This window comes from Agelaius phoeniceus, chromosome 31, assembly GCF_051311805.1.
Source record: "Agelaius phoeniceus isolate bAgePho1 chromosome 31, bAgePho1.hap1, whole genome shotgun sequence".
Classification (NCBI taxonomy): domain Eukaryota; kingdom Metazoa; phylum Chordata; class Aves; order Passeriformes; family Icteridae; genus Agelaius; species Agelaius phoeniceus.
In genome coordinates, this window is record NC_135295.1 from 4787959 (window position 1) to 4807745 (window position 19787).

Here is a 19787-nt window from a genome sequence, read left to right on the forward strand (position 1 = left end):
TGGCTGGGGACACCGGGATGGCCGGGAAGGTGGCGCTGCTCCTGTGGGGTGAGTGCCCCGGGGACGGGCCTGACACCCCGGGGATGGGGAGGGGAGGGGACACAGGGGGGCTGCGGGATCCCCTGAGGTCCCCAATGCCAGCAGAGCCAGAGCAGGGCATGGAGCCCAGTGTGACCAGAGTTGGGGAGTGGCTTTAGGGCCAGCAACAGGGGAACGGGGATGTGGGGACAGGAACAGGGGGGTAGAGATTTGGGAACAAGGATGTAGCAGAAGGAGCCTTGGGGCTTGGGTAGCTGTGGGGACAGGGACAGGGGAACAGGGATGCAGGGACAGGGACAAGGGCCATGTTGCGTGGGGATGGACCGGGAGAACAGGTGCCATTGGAATGGGATGATGGGCACAGGGCCATGGATTTATGGCTGTGCGGACAGGTGCTGTAGGGCTGCTGGAGGTGACGTGTGCAAACATGGGGTGTCCACAGTGCCCACATGACCCCCACCCAGCCCTGTCCCTTCTCCCTTCCAGCCCAGACCCTCGGCCTCGCTGTTGAGTCCTCAGGGGATGCCATGGCCCCACCCCACTGTCCCCAGCCCCACACTGGCCCTGGCAGGCTGGTGTCCCCTGTCACCCACAGGTGCCCAGACCACCCAGCTCCTGGTGGAGCCCCCCTGGAGGCCGGCGGTGCTGTGGGACTGGGTGACACTGACCTGCCAGGGCTCGGGGATCGCCGGTGCCACCACCTGGTACAAGGATGGGCAGCGCTGGGGGCAGGAGGTACCTGAACACCTCACTGTCACCAAGAGTGGCACGTACACATGTGACAGACCTGGCATTGGTCTCTGTCCCCCTGTGACTGTCTCAGACATTGAGAGGCGTTTGGGTGTCCCCAGCCTGGCACCCAGGGGACCCTGAGGGCTCTCAGTGGGCTCCACTCCATGGTTCACCTCCTGCTGTAACCAGAGCCTGTCTCCTGCTATGGGGACATCCCAGATTATCCTAGTGTTGGGGAAACCATGTGGGAATTTGTAGTAAACCCCGTAGATTTTGGAAAAGCACCATGGAGGATATGAACAATAGGAATGCTGAAACAGCAAAAGAAAATTCCTGTTTTCCTGTCCTCCACCCCTTAACCTACCTCTGTAACCCTATAAGGCAATGTCATGTTAACCCCTTACCCATTGGTCAAGCTTGGATCCTTTCCAACCCTATAGAAGAAGCATGCTGTACCCCATTAGGGGAGAAAGAAGAAGAGCAGAGACCCTTCACGGACCTCCCCAAATAAAGCCATCTTCATGGAACAGCCTGCGCCTTCTCCTTCTCCTCTCTCTCCGTCTGCTGCAGCCTCCAGCCCAGGGCACCACTACCTAGCAAGCAGAGCTGAAATCCTGAGAGCTTGTAATCACTATAGAGCTGATAATCACCATGCTTGCTAGATGGTAGCCCCGCGGCCTTGGCATGAGCGAGCTAGCTTTGGGCACCCAGTCCGTACTCAGGCACTGAGCTCCTGAGCCCTATTGCTCTGCTTTATGTTAAGGCCGAATGAGGCTTTATTAAGTGGCGTCCCAACAACTTCGGACAATGGACTCCCCCAGAGGCGACATCCATCGGTTGAGCAACGAAGCCCCCCCCAGGGTTTTCTGTGATTGCCTGTTTGGGAAGCCGCTACTTCTGTGAAGGGTCTTTTCGTTTTAGAAAATCCTTTCCCCAGGATGGTCAGTTCGACACTCAAAACTTACATCTGAACGAGAGAAAATTCCGAGTAGAACTGACGACAGCAGACCCCTTTCACAGATCTTGGACCCCAGAATCTGTAAGTATTAGCTAATATTGCGCGCATAACTTCGGGGCTCTAAAACTTTTTTTTTCGTTTTTTTTCTTTTTTTTCATGTTTTTTCTGCTGGAAGGGCTAACCATTAACATGGGTACAATTTTTAGTACATTAAAACTAAGTAAAACCGAGAGAGAGATATATTCAACTATTTTAGAAATCTTATCTGCTAACAACTTCTCCTTTTCTAAAGGCAAGCTCTCAAAAACTAACCTTAAAAAATTTGTAACTTGGATTATTTCGCAATACCCTGATACTGATAAGAAAGCAGTCATTGAAAATTCATTTTGGGATGTGATCGGGAACACAATATGTATCTCCCAAACAAACCAGGATTTCTCTGTAACTAACTATTTGCCTTTATTCCATATAGTAACTAAAACCGTTGAAAGATTTAACAGAGAAAAAATCTTGCAGGGCTTAACAGACACTTCCTCTTCAAATACTAATGAGATTGATAAGGACTCAGAGGAATGTCACTTGCATATCTCACACCACCCCTTCGTTCCTAAAGTCCCCCTCGCCTCCGTTACTCCTAAAGCAGAGGTTACGCTGCCCACCCCAGTTCCCCCCCCCACATCCTCCACCCCTGTGGGGCCTGCGCTGCCCAACTCCGCGGATCCTGTCTTATCTATAATTCCACACATCCCCCCTACCCCTGGCTTGGCTTTCTCCTTGCTTCCAGTCCCGGGGGTCCCTTTTCCTGCCTCTGCCGCCCCCTCCACCCCTGCGTCGGCTCTGCCCCCCTCCGCTGCGGCCCCCCCCACCCCCGCGCTGGTGTCCCCCACCGTCCCTCCCGCCGCTGCGCCCGCCGCCCCCACTCCCCCCGCCCCGGCTCCAACCGGCCCGGCCCCTCCCGAGGGCTCCCCGAGCCTCACCCCCGCCGCTCCCGAGCCCGTGTCCATCCCCGCCCCCTCCCCCTGCTCCCTGCCTGCCACAGCAGGGACATCTCACACAAGCCCAATCCCAGACACCCCCCACGGTGCTACCCCCCCCACCCGGTCCTGTGCGTGCTGTGCTGCCATCCCAGCTCCATTGGCACCTCCCCCTAGCCGGGTCATGCCATGTCTCCCCCCCCAGCCACTGAAACCTTTGAAAAACGCTTCTAAACGAAAAAAGCGCAAGTCACAGATAGCAACCCTCCCTCAGTCCTCCTCAGAGGACCAGAGCTCTTGCAGTGAATCTGATTCTGATACGATCCACACGGATCCATGGGCTCTTATTAAATTAGAAGCGACAAAGGCTGGAGATTGGGAGCTGGCACAGAAAATTAATGCTTTCCCAGTAGAATATAAGCAAGGACGGAATGGTGGCGAGTCCGCTATAAAGACGTGGAAAGCTAACTCGAACAAGGAACTAGTGCAATTAAGAAATATAGCCAAAGAACATGGGCAAAGCTCACATATTTTTAGAAATTTCTTAGAAGCCATGTTCTCAGCACATGTCTTACTTCCCCACAATATAAAAAATATTTCACACTGCCTCCTGTCCCCAGCAGAATATTTGTTATGGGACAGGCATTGGAAAAGACATTTAAAAACATTATCAGATTCATATTCTGCGGATGCTAATAAGACGAATTTTACGGTAGCCCAACTAGCTGGTGAAGGTGACTTACAGAAACCAGCAGACCAATTGGAAACCTTGAATAAAGAGGCACTGCAGGACATCGCTCTCGCAGCAAAAACCTCTTTACTTCTCGTGCATGATGAGTCAATGCCAACAATGCATTTTTCTACTATTAAACAAGAGATAGATGAAAGTTTTATCAAATTTGTGGACAGACTTAGAGATGCTCTGGAGAAACAGATAGAGAGCACAGAGGCAAAGAAGGAACTCTTATGTAAACTTGCCTTGTGTAACTCAAATGAAAAATGCAAAGCCATTTTGAGGTCTCTACCCATGGATACAGACCCCACCATAGAGCAAATGCTGGAATGCTGTACACGCCACATGTCCACTGAAAATACAGTGGCCCAAGCAGTTGCTAAAGGTATTGCTGATGGAGTTTCTGGTACATATGCAGTAATAGCTTCTAAAGACCAAGCTAAATGCTATCACTGTGGGGATCTTGGACATTATATAAAGGACTGCCCAGAGAGATCACACCCCCGATACCACCGTAACAATTACCAAAGACCCCAGAATCAGCAGCGCTACCAGCAGCATTTGGGAAACTTCTTGCGCAGCCCAGTCGAGCCCCGGGCGCTGACAACAAATCCAAGGCCACCCAGACCCAACCCCGCACCATCCCAGGACGTTCCGGACCACAAGAAGAGGATCCAACCCATGGGGCAACCCAGATGGGAACCCGCTGTCAACTGGTAACTGCTTTGTCCATTGACTTTATTAATGAGAATATTCACCGTGTTCCCACAGGCAAATATGGGCCAAAAGGTGGTCCTTCGCACATTTTAATTATAGGTGACTCTCTTAATAGCCCAAAGGAGATCTTTGTTGTTCCAGAAGTGCTGACAGTGCAGCCAGGACAAGAGATTCTCGTCCAGGTGTACTGCATAGACTCACCATTTTTTCTTTCAAAGGGAACTCCAATAGCACAAGCCTTTTTACTCCCAAAGGATCACAGGGAACAGATTCCTCTCAACCCTACAGCTATGTGGGCACAAGTCGTGGGACCATCCAAGCCTACCATCGAGTGCGGCCTCACCTGCAAAGGCAAGACCCACCTACCAGGGATGCTGGACACCGGTGCTGATGTGACCATCATTGCCCGCTCAGAATGGCCAGCACACTGGGATCTACAACCTGTTGCAGGCATGATTTCAGGGATTGGTGGAGCCACAGTGTCCATGAGAAGCAAGAACAACATCCTCGTGGAAGGGCCTGAAGGCAAGCTGGCAACCATTCGTCCATTTGTGGTAAGGGCCCCCATCACCCTTTGGGGCAGAGACGTTCTATCCCAGTGGGGAGCTTCCCTACGTATTCCCACTCAGGATTTCTAACTGGGGCCACTGAGCTAAGTGCGCTGCCAGAAACACCTCGTCTCACCTGGAAAAGTCACAAGCCACTCTGGATTGAACAGTGGCCCCTCAATAAAGCCAAACTGTGCAACCTAAACACCCTTGTGGAAGAACAGCTCACGAAAGGCCACATAGTGGAGTCCAACAGCCCTTGGAACTCTCCAGTCTTCGTTCTACCAAAACCTGGGACAAACAGGTGGAGGCTCCTCCACGACCTTCGCAGAATCAACGAGGTCATCGAGGACATGGGCCCCCTCCAGCCTGGCCTGCCCTCCCCATCGACGCTGCCTAGAGACTGGACACTTGCTATCATAGACATTAAGGACTGTTTCTTCAGCATTCCTCTGCACCCTGAGGATGCTCCACGGTTTGCTTTTTCCATTCCCTCTCTTAACAAGGAGACCCCGTGAAAAAGATATCATTGGCGTTATCTTCCTCAAAGCCTGAAAAACAGCCCCACTATTTGCCAGTGGTACGTAGCTCACATCCTGTCTCCCATTCGGAAATCATTCCCCGATGCTATCATCCATCACTATATGGATGACATCCTGGTGTGTGCTTCAGACAAAGCTTACTTGGACAAAACAGTTAAAAAGACTATTGAAACCATAGAAAAGGCAGGAATGGAGATTCGAGAGGACAAAATCCAGTACACCAAGCCATGGACTTACCTTGGAGTCCAGATCCGGGAAAGAACCATCGTACCTCAGCAGATCACCATAAATGACGACCCAAAAACCCTCAGGGACTTACACAGCCTTTGCGGATCCATCAACTGGGTACGTCCACTGCTAGGAATTACAACAGAGGACCTTGCTCCCTTGTTCAACCTTCTTCGCGGACCTAAGGACCTGGACTCTCCCTGCACTCTCACAGAAGAAGCCAGAGGTGCCATCACCAAAGTCCAGGAAGCCCTGTCTTCACGCAAAGCCCATCGCTTCGAGCCCAGCCTGCCTTTCCAGTTCATCATCCTGGGAAAAGCACCTCGATTCCATGGACTGATTTTCCAGAATGGGTCTTTACAAACAGCCAGCCCACAAAGACACTCACCACCTACCAGGAGGTCATAGCACATTTAATAAAAAAGGCTAGGACTTGCCTTCGCTCTCTTTCAGGTTGTGAGTTCAAATGCGTACACTTACCAATAACTTACAGACTTTGAGGATTTGATCCAGACCAATGAAAGCCTCCAGTTTGCCCTGGATAGCTACATGGGCCAAATTTCAGTTAGGATCCCAAAACACAAACTTTTTAACCCTGATGTAACCTTCCGTTTGATTCCAAAACAAATCCAAAGTAGAAAACCTCTCAAGGCTCTAACCCTCTTTACAGATGGCTCAGGGTCTTCCCACAAGTCGGTGGTTACATGGAGAGACCCTCAAACACAAGATTGGTACTCTGACATACAAATAGTGGAGGGATCTCCACAGAATGCAGAATTAGCAGCTGTTGTCAGAGCCTTTGAAAAGTTTAAAAACGAGCCTTTCAATCTGGTTACAGATTCAGCTTATGTTGCTGGGATAGCGATGTGAGCAGAACATGCTCTTCTCAAAGAGGTCTCTAATACAAAGTTGTGCCAACTGCTCTCTAAATTAATATACCTAATCTCCCACAGAAAGCAACCTTACCATATAATGCATGTGAGGTCACACACAGACCTCCCAGGTTTTGTTGCAGAAGGCAACAGAAAAGCGGATGCATTAGCAATGGCAGCAGAAACTGCTAATGTTCCTAACATCTTTGCCCAGGCAAAGTTGTCACACGCGTTTTTTCATCAAAATATACCTGCCCTTATGAGAATGTTTAAGCTCTCAAAGGATCAGGCAAAGGCTATCGTCGCTACGTGTCCGAACTGGCAGAACTATCAGATACCATCCATGGGGATGGGAGTCAATCCCCGAGGTCTGAATAGCTGCCAGCTGTGGCAGACAGATGTAACTCACTTCGCACATTTTGGAAGATCAAAATACGTGCATGTATCGGTTGACACATTTTCAGGAGCAGTATTTGCATCATCACATGCAGGAGAAAATACCATGCACACAATAAAACACTTTCTCCTCGCTTTTGCCACCCTGGGTGTACCAAAAGAGATTAAAACAGATAATGGACCAGCCTACACTTCCTGCAAGGTAAAGGAGTTCTTCAATGAATGGGGAATAGCACACAAGACCGGCATACCTGTAAACCCCACAGGATAATCCATCGTGGAAAGGACACATCAAAGCCTCAAAAGAGTCCTTGAGCAACAGAACAGAGACACGAGAATCACATCTCCAGTGGAAAGACTTTGCAAGGCTCTCTACGTCATCAACTTCCTGAACTGTACAGCATCAGAGCCTGACCCACCAATCCTTCGCCACTTTGCAAATACCACCCAAGCAAAGCTCACCGAGAAACCACCTGTGCTCGTGAAGGACCCTGAAACACACCAAATTTCTGGGCCTCATCAGTTGATTACCTGGGGTAGAGGATATGCATGCGTGCTACTACCTGCCGGTCCGAGGTGGTACCCAGGAAAAAACATAAAGCCTTACTTAGGCACTGCGAACACTCCTCCTGCAAACGGGGACAAGAACTCTCCAGAGGCAAACACAAGACCACCTCAAAACCAAACCAGCTCTGCCTGGAGATGAAGACGTCGCCGCATACCCACAAACACAAGAACAGACCACCCCATTACAAGACAGCAGACAAAACTGATAGCTAAACAACAGTCTGCTGCATCAGACCATAGATAGCCTTAACACAAAATGTTCTCTGAACTATATGTTGTTACACTGGTTTTTTTTTGTATTTAAAGAAAGAAAAAAGAAAAAAAAAAAACCCTGTTATTCCCCCTCCCTAACCTTTTAAAACCCCTTAACCTTCTACCCACTCCTCCTCCCTTAGTGTAGCTTAGAAATTAAAAGAAAAAGGGGGAGAGGAGGGGAACACAGAAAAGAACAAGGCAGAAAACCCTCTCATCATAAAGATAACAAATTCTGCTTATATTCCCTATCAGAAGCCCTATTCCTGCCCAAAGATGAAAAATATCTATGTTGCTACTGTCCTCATTGCTGCCTGGATGTTCTTCACTGTATCGCGTGCCTTCGGCTGGATTAGCCCACAGCCCAGCCATAATGTTTGGGTAACCTTAGCAAAAAAATTAAAACTGGACAACATGTGCTTGTCCATGGGAAGCATTGATAACCCACTTTCCACATGTCTAGTAGGAATTCCCTTTGTAGCAGATGACTGGCCTGTCTATAACTCAGAGCTTCTCCGCACCACAGGTAAGAGACCCAATGTGGCTGATACTTAGGACGAGTGGACAAAAATTCTGCCAGATGCTCGAGAGGAACCCCAAGAATTGGATCTGTTGGGATCCTCCAAGGCCACATACTGTGTCAAATTTTACTTTAGAGGTCCAAAAAACAATTGGCCAGAAATTGACCAGAACAAAAACACATATCGAAAAGAGATATCACCAATTAACAAAGCCTATAACTCTCACGATTGGTGCAATTACATGGCTCGTGTGATTTCTGTGTCCTCTCTCCATCTCAAAGTATTACCCAAGGGAATGTTTCTCATCTGTGGTGACAGAGTATGGACTGGGATCCCCTCCCGTCTCCAGGGAGGTCCCTGTACCCTTGGAAAACTTTCCACCCTTACTCCAAACATCACCCTGTTACATAATTGGAAAAAAGAAAGCGAATCAAAACGACAAAAAAGGTCCTACACTGAATTTGATGAAAATTATGATCCTAAATTATATGATTGGAACAAACCAAAAAAGATTGCTGTCTCCCTGTTTTTACCCTGGGTAGCTGCAGCTAAAGCCCTCGGTGAAATCAATCACCTTGGGTGCTGGCTCAGTAAACAAGCTAACAGTACATCTGCAGCCTTGAGTGATCTCTTAAAGGAAGAAGAAACCACAAGACAGGCTTCGCTCCAAAATCGAGCAGCAATTGACTTCCTGCTACTTGCCCATGGACACGGCTGTGAAGACTTCGAAGGGATGTGCTGCTTCAACCTCTCTTCACGCTCAGAATCCATCCATGCGAACATCCAGAAACTGAAAGATCTCGTGAAGGACTTGAAAGTAGAAAGAATCCCAGACTGGGTCAATGAACTTTTCGGGCAATGGGGATTAACAGGATGGGCTGCATCCTTGGTTAAGGGAATGTTGTTGATTCTCCTTGTAGTTGTTATTGAGTTAGCTATGTTCTCGTGCCTTGTTCACTGTCAAAAGAGCTATAGCGAATGCCTTTTTTGTAAAAACAGAAAGTGGAGTTGTAGTAAACCCCATAGATTTAGGAAAAGCACCATGAAGAATCTGAACAATAGGAATGCTGAAACAGCAAAAGAAAATTCCTGTTTCCCTGTCCTCCACCCTTAACCTATCTCTGTAACCCTATAAGGCAATGTCATGTTAACCCCTTACCATTGGTCAAGCTTGGATCCTTTCCAACCCTATAAAAGAAGCATACTGTACCCCATTAGGGGAGAAAGAAGAAGAGCAGAGACCCTTCACGGACCTCCCCAAATAAAGCCATCTTCGTGGAACAGCCTGCGCCTTCTCCTTCTCCTCTCTCTCCGTCTGCTGCAGCCTCCAGCCCAGGGCACCACTACCTAGCAAGCAGAGCTGAAATCCTAAGAGCTTGCAATCACTATAGAGCTGATAATCACCATGCTTGCTAGATGGTAGCCCCACGGCGTTGGCATGAGCAAGCCAGCTTCGGGCACCCGGTCCCTACCCAGGGACTGAGCTCCTGAGCCCTATTGCTCTGCTTTATGATAAGGCCAAATCAGAGAGGCTGTTACTCAGGGACATCGATGTGGGACATTCGGGCACCTACCAGTGCATGGCCACTAACCAAATGGGACAGGATGGGCATCGCGTATTCTGGGCACTAAGCCCTGAGCTGGCCCTGGACGTGACACTGTGGGACAAAGGTACACACAGGGACATAGGTGGGTTTACACGGGGTCACTATAGGGTGCAGCACCCCTGGGGTGATGGGTGACTCTGATGTGTCCCCCTCTGTTTCTTGCAGTGGCCGCAGGGGTCAGTGGGGCCCTTTTGTTCCTGCTCCTGCTCGTGGGTGTCATTGTGGCCTGGCACTGGTGGCACCATGTCGGTGGGTGACAGTGGGTGGATGGGGCTCCCAGGGAGCTCCTGAGGCCCTCAGAGTTGGGGAGCAATAGGGAAGCACCCCAGCCCCAAAATTGTGACCTTGTCTGGGGGTCCTGTAGAGTATGGTGAGGTTCTGGAAGGTCCTGCATGGATGTTGGGGGTTCTTTCAGGGGCCCTGGCGGTGATGGGTTTTTCTGTCCCTGGCAGGCTTTGGGTTCTTGAGGCTGACTTGGTAAGGGGGTTTGGAGAGGTTCATGAATTCTGGGGGGCTTCGGGGATGCTTGGGGGTGCCATGGGATTTTAGGAATCCTGATAAGGTTCAGGGCCTTGGGACCCCACAGTCACCCATCCCTTCCTAGGTTTGAAGCTGCCAGGAAGCAGCAGGAAAGGTGAGTGGGAGGCTCAAACCAACTGCTCTCCTTTTTCCCTAATCCCAAGACCTCCCATTCTGCCCCCCCCCCCCCCCCCCCCACATTCCCTTTCTTCCCTCAGGGCCCCCCCAGATACCCTGGCCACCCAGAGGAGGGGGAGGTGCTGTACACCCACGTCGTGGTCACCAAGAGGGCAGGGGGTGAGTACGGGGGGGACACACGCAGAGGGACGCGTCACCCACCAGTGTCACCCCACCCAGATCCCACAGCCCGTGTCTCTTGCAGCGTCCCCCCGTGCCACCACCCTCCAGGATCCCCAGGTGAACAACATGGAGCTGCGGGGACCCCAGGGGCGACCGTGGGAACCCAGTGACATCTACAGGAATGTGCTGTGACACTGGGGGGAACTGGGGGGCACAGGAGGTCCCCACCCATGGGCACCCACTCGTGTCTGTGCTGCCACTAAAAACTGCCCCTCCTGCACCCCATTGAGGTACAAAGATTCCAAAGGGCTGAGAGAAGAACAATTTCCTGAAACAGCAACCACAGAGAATGAAACCAACAGCAACCACAACAAGGTTGAGAGTCCAAATGGTCACTCAAGGACTGATTTCCAGGAAAAGTCACAACAAGGAACAAACCCCAGATGTTTCCCTCAGCACGTTTCTCCACCAGAGGAACTGGCAGGGCCCTGGACCTTCCTTCTCTGGTGGCCAAAGTGGCTTTCAGGAGGCTCTGGATTCTCTTGTTTCCTGTCCCAAAGCCCTCCTCTGCCATGTTCCCAACACCAGGATGCCAGAAAGGCCCTGTAGGGGTTCTGGAGCCTCCCCCTTTTCCAGGGCAGTCAGGATCAGACCATGGCACAGGGTGGGGTGTCAGAGAAAGGAAAAGTTTTGATGTCTGGAGACATTTTGGAACAGCTGTGTGTGGCAGGGGTGGGTCAGGCCTTGCTTTGGTGAGACAGGGCCCCTTCTGTCCATCAGTCTGTCAGCCATGGCACATTGGGGACAGTGTGACACTCTGCCAAAGCCAGCTCCTGAGTGGCTGGGTGACCAGAAGTGCCAGCTGGGGAGAGGGTCCTTGGTGGGCTTACTGCCTTAAAAGGCAGAGCATAAGGTGGCCATGTCCCTGACTGTGTCTTCTCTCTAGAGTGTCTGTCCCATCCACACTGGAACTCAGGAGCTGGCATCTCATTTAAATGAGAAATGTCTGCCAAAGAAAGTGGGAACCTTCCTAGAATGGAAAGAAGACCCATCTCTAAAACTTTTTTTAATTTCAAAAATTTTTTGTCTTCCAGGCCAAAATATATGGAAAGAAATAACAGCTCTTTTCTAGGAAATTTATAAACCAGAACAGAACAAACAACAGAAACCCAGAACTTTCCCTCCCGCTCAGCGCTGTTGGTTTTTGTGGCAGTTATAACCGCGGCCAGCAGGGGGCGCTGCACGGAGCACTCCCGGCCAGCAGGGGGCGCCCCGCTCCAGCTCCATCCCCTCAGGGGCCATGGCGGCCTCGGCCGGGAGGGAGGAGGGGAAATCGCTCCTTTTGCAAACTCACGGCCACCAATCGGTCCCGGCACCACCACCGGCAGCGGGCAGAAGCTGCCAAGGCAGCAGGTTGGATCCCAGTGCCCACTGGCAGCGTAGCAGTGTCCCGGGGCCAGGCACACGCCCTGCACAACACCTGCAACCACTCTGTATGATCCCGAATGGAAGGAAAGCGGCACCTGACCCCAGGCAGGTCTTGGGTCCACAGCAGCACCTCTGGTGGCTTTAAACCCCAATTCCTGCAAACCCTCAGCCTTTCACTTAATTTTCCTCCTTCAGCCCTGACACACCAGCTCTGGGAATGTTGAATCACCCTGAGATGTTGAGGAAAGCTGGTGCTGCTGCTGAGTCTGCCCGGGCCCCTGAATGGGCTCCAGAGCATGTTTGGAGCTCCTGCTCTTCCTGGGCCACTGCAGGTCCCGACACAGCAGCCACAGGGGGAGGAGGAGTAGGAGAGCAGAGCCACTGCCCTGAGTGCTCTGCAGCTGCAGCTGGAGCACAGGGACAGCCCAGGCTGGGAGCAGTGCCTTGGGCGGGTGAAAATGGGGTGAAACAGGAGGTGGTTGGGCCAATGCCCCAGTTCCGCTCTGGGAGCTGCAGACCCTTAAAGAGGTGTTGCAATTAGGGTTCCTGAAGTGTTCCTGAAGTTCAGCTGTTGCTCCTAAAGCATCCCTGTGCACAAACACACAGCTTTGCTGCCTTTCCTGGGGATTTTTGGCTACACAAGGCAGCATTGGGTAACATTTGGAGGTCGGATGTACCCAGGTCTGCCAACAAGGAGCTTTCTTTACTGCCAGCAAGGTTTTTGCTGCTGCTGGGGATGATTCAGTGCCTGTGCCATGTGGCTGCTGCTTCCTGCTGTCCGGCTGGGAAGCCCAAGCTGGAGCAACAGCTGAGGTGGGAGCGGCTGGAACAGGTGACCCATGGGAACAGCACCTGGCCATGCAGGTGGAGCAGGAGCACCATGAATATCGTAAAGTGCTCAGGTGAGGCCCATGGGGCTGGATCATGGTGGGGCACCACTTACCATTCCTGCTTCCCCCAGATTTTGGGACGAAGCAGTGACACCCATGGGGTTGTGACACACTGACAGCCCTCACGGCTCAGGCTCATCCTAGCCTCACAGGAGGTCCCAGGGATGATTTGGGTGTTCCCAGGCTCGTTCCAGACAAAGGGCAGCACTCCAGGAGCGGTCGGCACATCATGAAGGAGCAGCCTGGGGCTGCTGGAGCCCGAGTGCTGCAGGCAAGGGCGGCGTGAGGGAGCCGGGCCCCGCTCAGCCGGCACTGCCCCAGGAACGTCTCATCCTGCAGGAGCTCGGCAGCCTCTGCCGGTGCCGGCCCCGGGGCTGTCGGGGGGCGCGGCCGGAGGGGCCGGGGGGCAGCGGGTGGGAGGGGCCGGGATGGAGGGACCGGGACACCACTGGGGAGCCCCGAGCGTGGAGGGAGCGAAATGGTGGAGGGGAGACCCCGGGACAGGGGGGAGCAGAGACCCTGCGGTGGGGTCTGCGGAAAGAAGGGACCGCAATGGTGGTCCTGGAGCACTGGGAAGGGGCCCAGCTGCCATCGCGCTGCGAGTGCCGGGACGGTCACGGGGTGTCCGAACCGACTGTGGCAGCGTGTCCGAAGCCACTGTCGCGATGTGTCGGGACTGAGCGTTGCCAGGGTAAGGCCCCCCCAGCTCCGGGAAGTGGAGGGGGACCCTGGAAGGGGCGGGGCAGGGGCGGGGCAGAGCCCTGTCTATTCCCTGTGCCGGTGAGGAGGGCAGGGATGCAGCAGCTCTGGGAACACCTGGAATCCAGACATGGTCACTCCCTACAGCCCCACCATGGCCACAGGCAGAGCCACTGCTCTGTATTCCCTCACTTTTCCCTCTTGTCTGGCAGCCGAGCAAGAATCCAAATATTCTTCTCAGGACATTCCAAAGGGCTGCAGGTTTGAGACAGGAAGGAGGAGGGATGTGACGGTGTTCACAGGGGTCTCAGGTTGAGGGAAGAGATGAGGATTTGACTCCATGTTTCAGAAGGCTTGATTTATTATTTTATTATATATATTACATTAAAAGTATACTAAAAGAATAGAAGAAAAGATTTCATCAGAAGGCTAGGTAAGAATAGAATAGGAAGGAATAATAACAAAGGTTTGTGGCTCAGAGAGAGAGCCTGAGCCAGCTGGGCTGTGATTGGCCATTAATTACAAACATTCAACATGGGCCAATCAAAGTTCCACCTGTTGCATTCCACAGCAGCAGATAATCACTTTTTACATTTTGTTCCTGAGGCCTCTCAGCTTCTCAGGAGGAAAAATCCTAAGGAAAGGATTTTTCATAAAAGTTGTCTGTGACATATCACTCTTTTTTATTTTAGTTAAATTAAAAGAAAATTGTTTGTAATTTTCTCTGCTGGGCTCATGCAGAAGTGAGAACAAACACTTGACAGGTTATCTGTTGCCAATCCAAATCTCAATCCAGTGCTGATGTGGAATGATCAGGGAAATTCTTCACCTGTAGAACATAAAACTCTTATCATATCACTTAAAACAATCTTACAATATAAGAAAATGCAAAAACAATGCAAAGAAAGTTCATTGCTCCAAGTCCAGACAGCTGAGTTTCAGGACAAAGTCCATGGACTGAAGATGTTCCTCTTTGACATCTCTGAAAGTCCCTTTTGGTCCTGAAACAGGCTTTCAGAATCTTGAAACAAAATACTGCTAAAGAAAATCATCAATGATTATCAAACATCCATTGACAGTTCTCAAACAATTTTGAGAAAATTTCTGGAATGTCTTGGCCACAGCCCTTTTTTGAACCACTTGGGCTGAGGCTAATTTTTGGCTCTTCAATGCTTTTGAGCTGCTACTAGCTCTTTCAACTCCTTTTATTTTTTTTTTTTTTTATTTTCCAGAAAGAGCACCACCAGAGAGGAGCCTCTCAGGCCCTGAGGGGGTCTGGCCCTCGTGGAAGGATCAGGAACCCCAGACCTGGCCCACAGAACGGTGGCCCAGGTCCTGACAGGGGAAGCAAAGCCCCCCAACCCAACAGCCGGCCAGGCGGTGACCCTGGCCCAGGGAACCGAGCCAAACGGCCCAGGCCCAGCCCGCGAGGCGGGCTCTGTGTTCTCACAACCCAGCACCCTGCTGCCAATTCCTGGGCAGCAGTGACCAAACGCTTCCCTCTCCCTGGACTACCGGTACATACCAGCACTTGTGGGAAGAGAAGCTTTCCCAGGGACCACCACCCCGGTTCGGGGGGTGTTTTGTCCCCACAGCAAGTGAGCAATGGTCGCTTTCTGCTGTTCCTCCTGCCTCTGCAATGCAAATGCAAAAGGTGTTCCTGCTTCCAGCCCCTCGGTACCACCCCAACCCCGTCTAGGCTGGGGACCAGAGGCAGAACTTTCGGGACCCACCTCCCCCTCGCTGTTGGGGTGCGCAAGGGACGGCAGGGAACTTTGGTCAGGAGCTTCCCGTTGGGGGTTGGAAGCTCCCTACCAAACGAGAGCCGGCCCGCGAAAAACGCTGAGTTTGAAAGCAGGCAGCCGGGCTGCGCCCACACTCAGCTGTCAGGCCGTGCCTCCTCCACAGAAGGACAGGCTGACGCCCCCTTCCCTGTCCCAGCTCTCTCTGCAGGGCCAGCCCCAGGACAGCCCGAAAAACTCCGGGGGGAAGCCAGGCTGGTCGCAGGTGCCGCGGCAGCTGCCACTGGGGGCGGCGGGACCGCGGGCAGCTCCGAAGACGGTCCCACGGGCTCAGCGCCGTTTTCAGCATCATCTTGAACTTGGATCGTGCCGGCAGAAGGTCAGCAGAACCACCGGGGGGGCCAGTAGGGGTGGTGCCGCTTGCTGATCGCGGTTCTCAGCTTCAACCTCCTCCACCGGCACGGCTGGTGAAGGCGGGGCTGCCGCGGCTGGAGCCCCCACAGGCTCTGCTGGAGGGGCGACAGCGGGAGGGGCTGCAGGGACCGACAGGGTCCGCGGCGCTGGCAGGGGTGGGACCTGCAGTACTGGTGCTCCTGTGCCCTCCCCTGCCCTGGATTTTTTCCTCTCTTTATTTCTCTTTTTTCCTTATTTTCTTCACTTTTGTGCCATGTACCCTTACCCCTGGTTCCTGGCTCAGCAATCCTGGGAAGCACTTGAGCAGGGAACGGGTTGGGGGGAGACAGGGGAGGCAGAAAATGTGCTGTGGGGGGTGCAGGGAAGGGTGAGGAGGCTTTGGGGGATGGGGCTGTCTGGCTGTCCCCCCCCATCATTTTCACTTTCTTTTTCCTGGACAAGAAGGAAGAGGCCGTTTGTGCTGAGAGTTAGATGGGAAAGGGTGGGGTTCTGTCCTGGGGGGGCACATCCAGAGGCTCCTGTCCTGGGAGGATCCTGTCCCAGGGGGTGACCCACCCTGGCATGGCGGGTCCTGTCCCAGGTGGTGGCAGTTCTGGAAATGTCCCTGCACATTCCTGGCCGGGTGCCTGTCCCAGGGGTGGCACATCCTGGGGACCCCTGTCAATGCAAGGGTGGGGCCCAGCCATGGCCCAGCCCCACTGCACAGGGATGGCCATTGCCCAGCCCTGCTCTGCCCAGCCCCAGGTGGCAGCCAGCACCTGAGGGTCCCCCCTGCCCCCTTGACCCAAAGGGAGCCTAAGGAGGGGCTCTGTGAGGGCCTTTGATGGTTTTCAGAGCAGGACTAGTTGGAAACCTCCCCTGCAGGGGCAGCTGAGAGGCAACCAGTCTGGAAATGCAGCAATTGATCCTTTTCTCACTGTCCCCAAAGGAGAGAGAGAGCCCAAGAACTACACCAAAGACAAAAAAAGTTGGGCTCCCTTTGGGGTTTTGTGCTTCTTGCAGGGCTGAGCAAACCACTGGCCTCTGTGGGGGCCTTTTTCCCCCACAGAATTCTCACTTCTGAAGCAGCTCTAAAGCTGCCAGAATCAAAGCCAAGGGGGCAGGGGGGACCTCTCCTTCATGTGCCCAGCTTGTGGCCACCCTGCCCCCACCAAGGGCCACCTACACATGGGGATGGACGTGACCTCGCTCCCTTCCCCTTCATCCAAAGAGCCGCCAACCAGGGGAGCAGTGGCCACAGCAGCGAGTGACAGCCAGTGCACATGGCTGGGGACACCGGGATGGCCGGGAAGGTGGCGCTGCTCCTGTGGGGTGAGTGCCCTGAGCACGGGCCTGACACTTCTGGGATGAATAGGGGAGGGGGCACAGGGGGGCAGTGGGGTCCCCTGAGGTCCCCAATGCCAGCAGAGCCAGAACATGAGGTGACCGCAGCCATGGGGTGGCTGTGGGGACAGATGAGAGAGGACAATGGCCACAGTGTCACTGCAAGTGGCACCTATATGTGTGACAGACCCGGCACTGGGTTCAGCCCCCCATGATGGTCTCAGATGATGAGGGGGGGCTCTTAAATGATCAGGGTGCCCCCTGACAGGTCTGGGTGGGCTCTACGCCGTGGGTGACCTCACACCTGTCGTGTGGCAAGAGCCTTTGCCCTGCCCATAGGGACATCCCAGTTCATCCCAGTGCACCCAGATGTCCCCAGGGCCATGGGGACCTGTATTGGACCTGTCTCGAGCCTCTCAGTGAGATGGGACCCTCCAGTCCATTAGATGATCTGGTGCTGAAGGTGCCAGCACGGGCACTGCTGGAGGGGAACACAGTGACACTGCGCTGCCAGGGCTGGTGGGACTGCCTGGTCACCAGGGTGCGATTTCACTGGGATGAGAAGGATCTGGGGTGGCCCCTCTATGGCCAGCTGTCCCTGTCCCCTCTGCAGCTGAACCATAGTGGCAGCAACTGCTGCGAGGGCTTGGTGAGGTCCTTTATGTCACGGTCAGCAGCAGTGACAGTGACAGTGCATGGTCAGCACCCCCATGGCTTGAACTCCAATATCCTGACACCCCAAAAGCCACTTCCCAGTGGACTCAGAGTCACAGTCCTCACCTCCCCTCTCCTTCCCTGAGCTCTTCTTGGTGCTGGTGCTGGAGGGTCCCCCCAAGCCCACCCAGGGGTCCCCCCTGACTCTCAGCTGCCTCAGCACCCCCATCCCCCTGCGGGCTCGAGCCCCCCTCCTGCACGTGTTCTACCGGGATGGGCAGGTGGTGGGGGGCCCGCAGGGGTCCCTGCAGCTGCTGGTGCCCGCCCTGGGGGTCTCCCACTCAGGGAATTACAGCTGCCAGGTGCGCTCCTAGGGGGGGCCATGCAGAATAGCAGCAACTGGCTCCGTGTCACGGTGTGCAGTGAGTGTGGGGATGGGCTCGTGGAGCCCCCACAGCCTCCTCGGGTCCCCCTGCCTTTGTACCTCCATGTCCCCCTGACACGTTTCTTCTGTCCCCCACCTGTGCTCTGTATCCCCTCAACCCTCCCTGTTGTGACCCCATCCCTGACATCTCCCACCACACCCATCCCCCTCGTCCCTATCCCCCCACATCGGCTGCCAACCCTTCTCTGTGGCCTCAGCCCTGTCTCTTTCCCTGCAGTGCCTGTGGCCAATGCCACCATCAACCCCGGTCCCCTGTCATGCCAGATCAGCGCAGGTGACAACGTGACCCTGCGCTGCTCAGTGCAGATGGACTCAGAACCTGTCACCTTTACCTGGCTGCACAATGGACAGGAGGTGGCCCGGAGTCCCCTCCTGGAGCTCAGGGACATCGATGTGGGACATTCAGGCACCTACCAGTGCGTGGCCTCCAACCAGCTGGGACAGGACGGGCACCACATGTTCCGGGCATTCAGCCCTGAGCTGGCACTGGAGGTGTCACCTGGCTCACCCTGGGTCACAGGTGGGGTCCCATGGGGTCACTGGGTGTTCAGGAGCCTCAGGGTTCTGGGTGACCCCAATGTGTCCCCTCTGTCCCCAGCAGTGGCTGTGAATGTCGGCAGGACCCTCCTGTTCCTGCTCCTGCTCCTGGCTGTCATCGGGGGCTGTCACTGGTGGCACCACCGGGGTGGGTGACAATGGGGGGGATGGGGGTCCTGAAATGATGGGAAGCCCCCAGAGTGGTAGCAGAGGTAAGGGAATCAGGGATGCAGTGGAGATTTGAGAGCTGCATGGGTCATTGTAGCTGCTGAGGTCCCAGGAAGGTTCAGGGGTGCTGGGGTCCCCTCGGTCACCCCCTCCCCTTTTCTTGCAGCCATCAGGAAGCTCCAGGACAGGTGAGTGGGGGGCTTGGACTGGGACTCCCCTTTCCCCCTCCCCAGACATCACCCATACTCCCCCCCCCCTTATCCCCACAAGACCCCCCATGGAGGAGGGGGCTGTTCTCAACACCCACGTTATGGGCACCAAGTGGGCAGGGGATGAGTACAGTTGGTTACACTGGGACCGTCACCCACAGGTGTCACCCCCCACCCAGGTCCCCACAACTGGTGTCACTCTCATGACCCCCACGGGTGTCCCCCAGCCCTGCCCCACTTCGGGATCCACAAGTGACCAACATGGAGCTGTCGGGACCCCACGAGGGACAGTGGGACCCCCGTGACTACGAGAATGTGCTGTGACACTGGGGGCACTGGGAGGTACTGGGGGCATCAATTCCCCTCAGAGGTCCCTTCTTCCTCTTTACAGCACCCCACAGGGCTCCTCATTCTCCTCCAAGAGCGAGGGGGGCACATGTCGTTTTTTCCCTCTTATTGTACCCAAAATGCAGTTTTTTGGTTAAACAGTGTGAGAAGCAAGGCTCACTCTTTAAAATTTGTAAATGTTTAATAAGGGATAAAAGGGACAGTAAACTGTGGGCTGGGTGCTTGGCAACTATCAGAGGCACAGGAGTAACTATATGAATTCTTCCTACATACCTTTTCATTCTGTTGGCAAATACATACTCAGGAGAGTTATACATATTCAAACATTCTTTCCAGTTTACATGTTCTGGGAATTCTTTCACTTGGTTTGACCCTTGATTCATTTTCATAAAGTCCATGCCATACTGCAGATTAAGTTTATATAG

At 53.6% G+C, this 19787-nt stretch overlaps 1 pseudogene; it reads left to right on the forward strand.

The window, feature by feature from the left end:
• Window positions 1-17: 17 nt before the first annotated feature.
• On the forward strand, window positions 18-19499 carry LOC129133547 (Fc receptor-like B; annotated as a pseudogene).
• The last annotated feature ends 288 nt before the right edge of the window (window positions 19500-19787 follow it).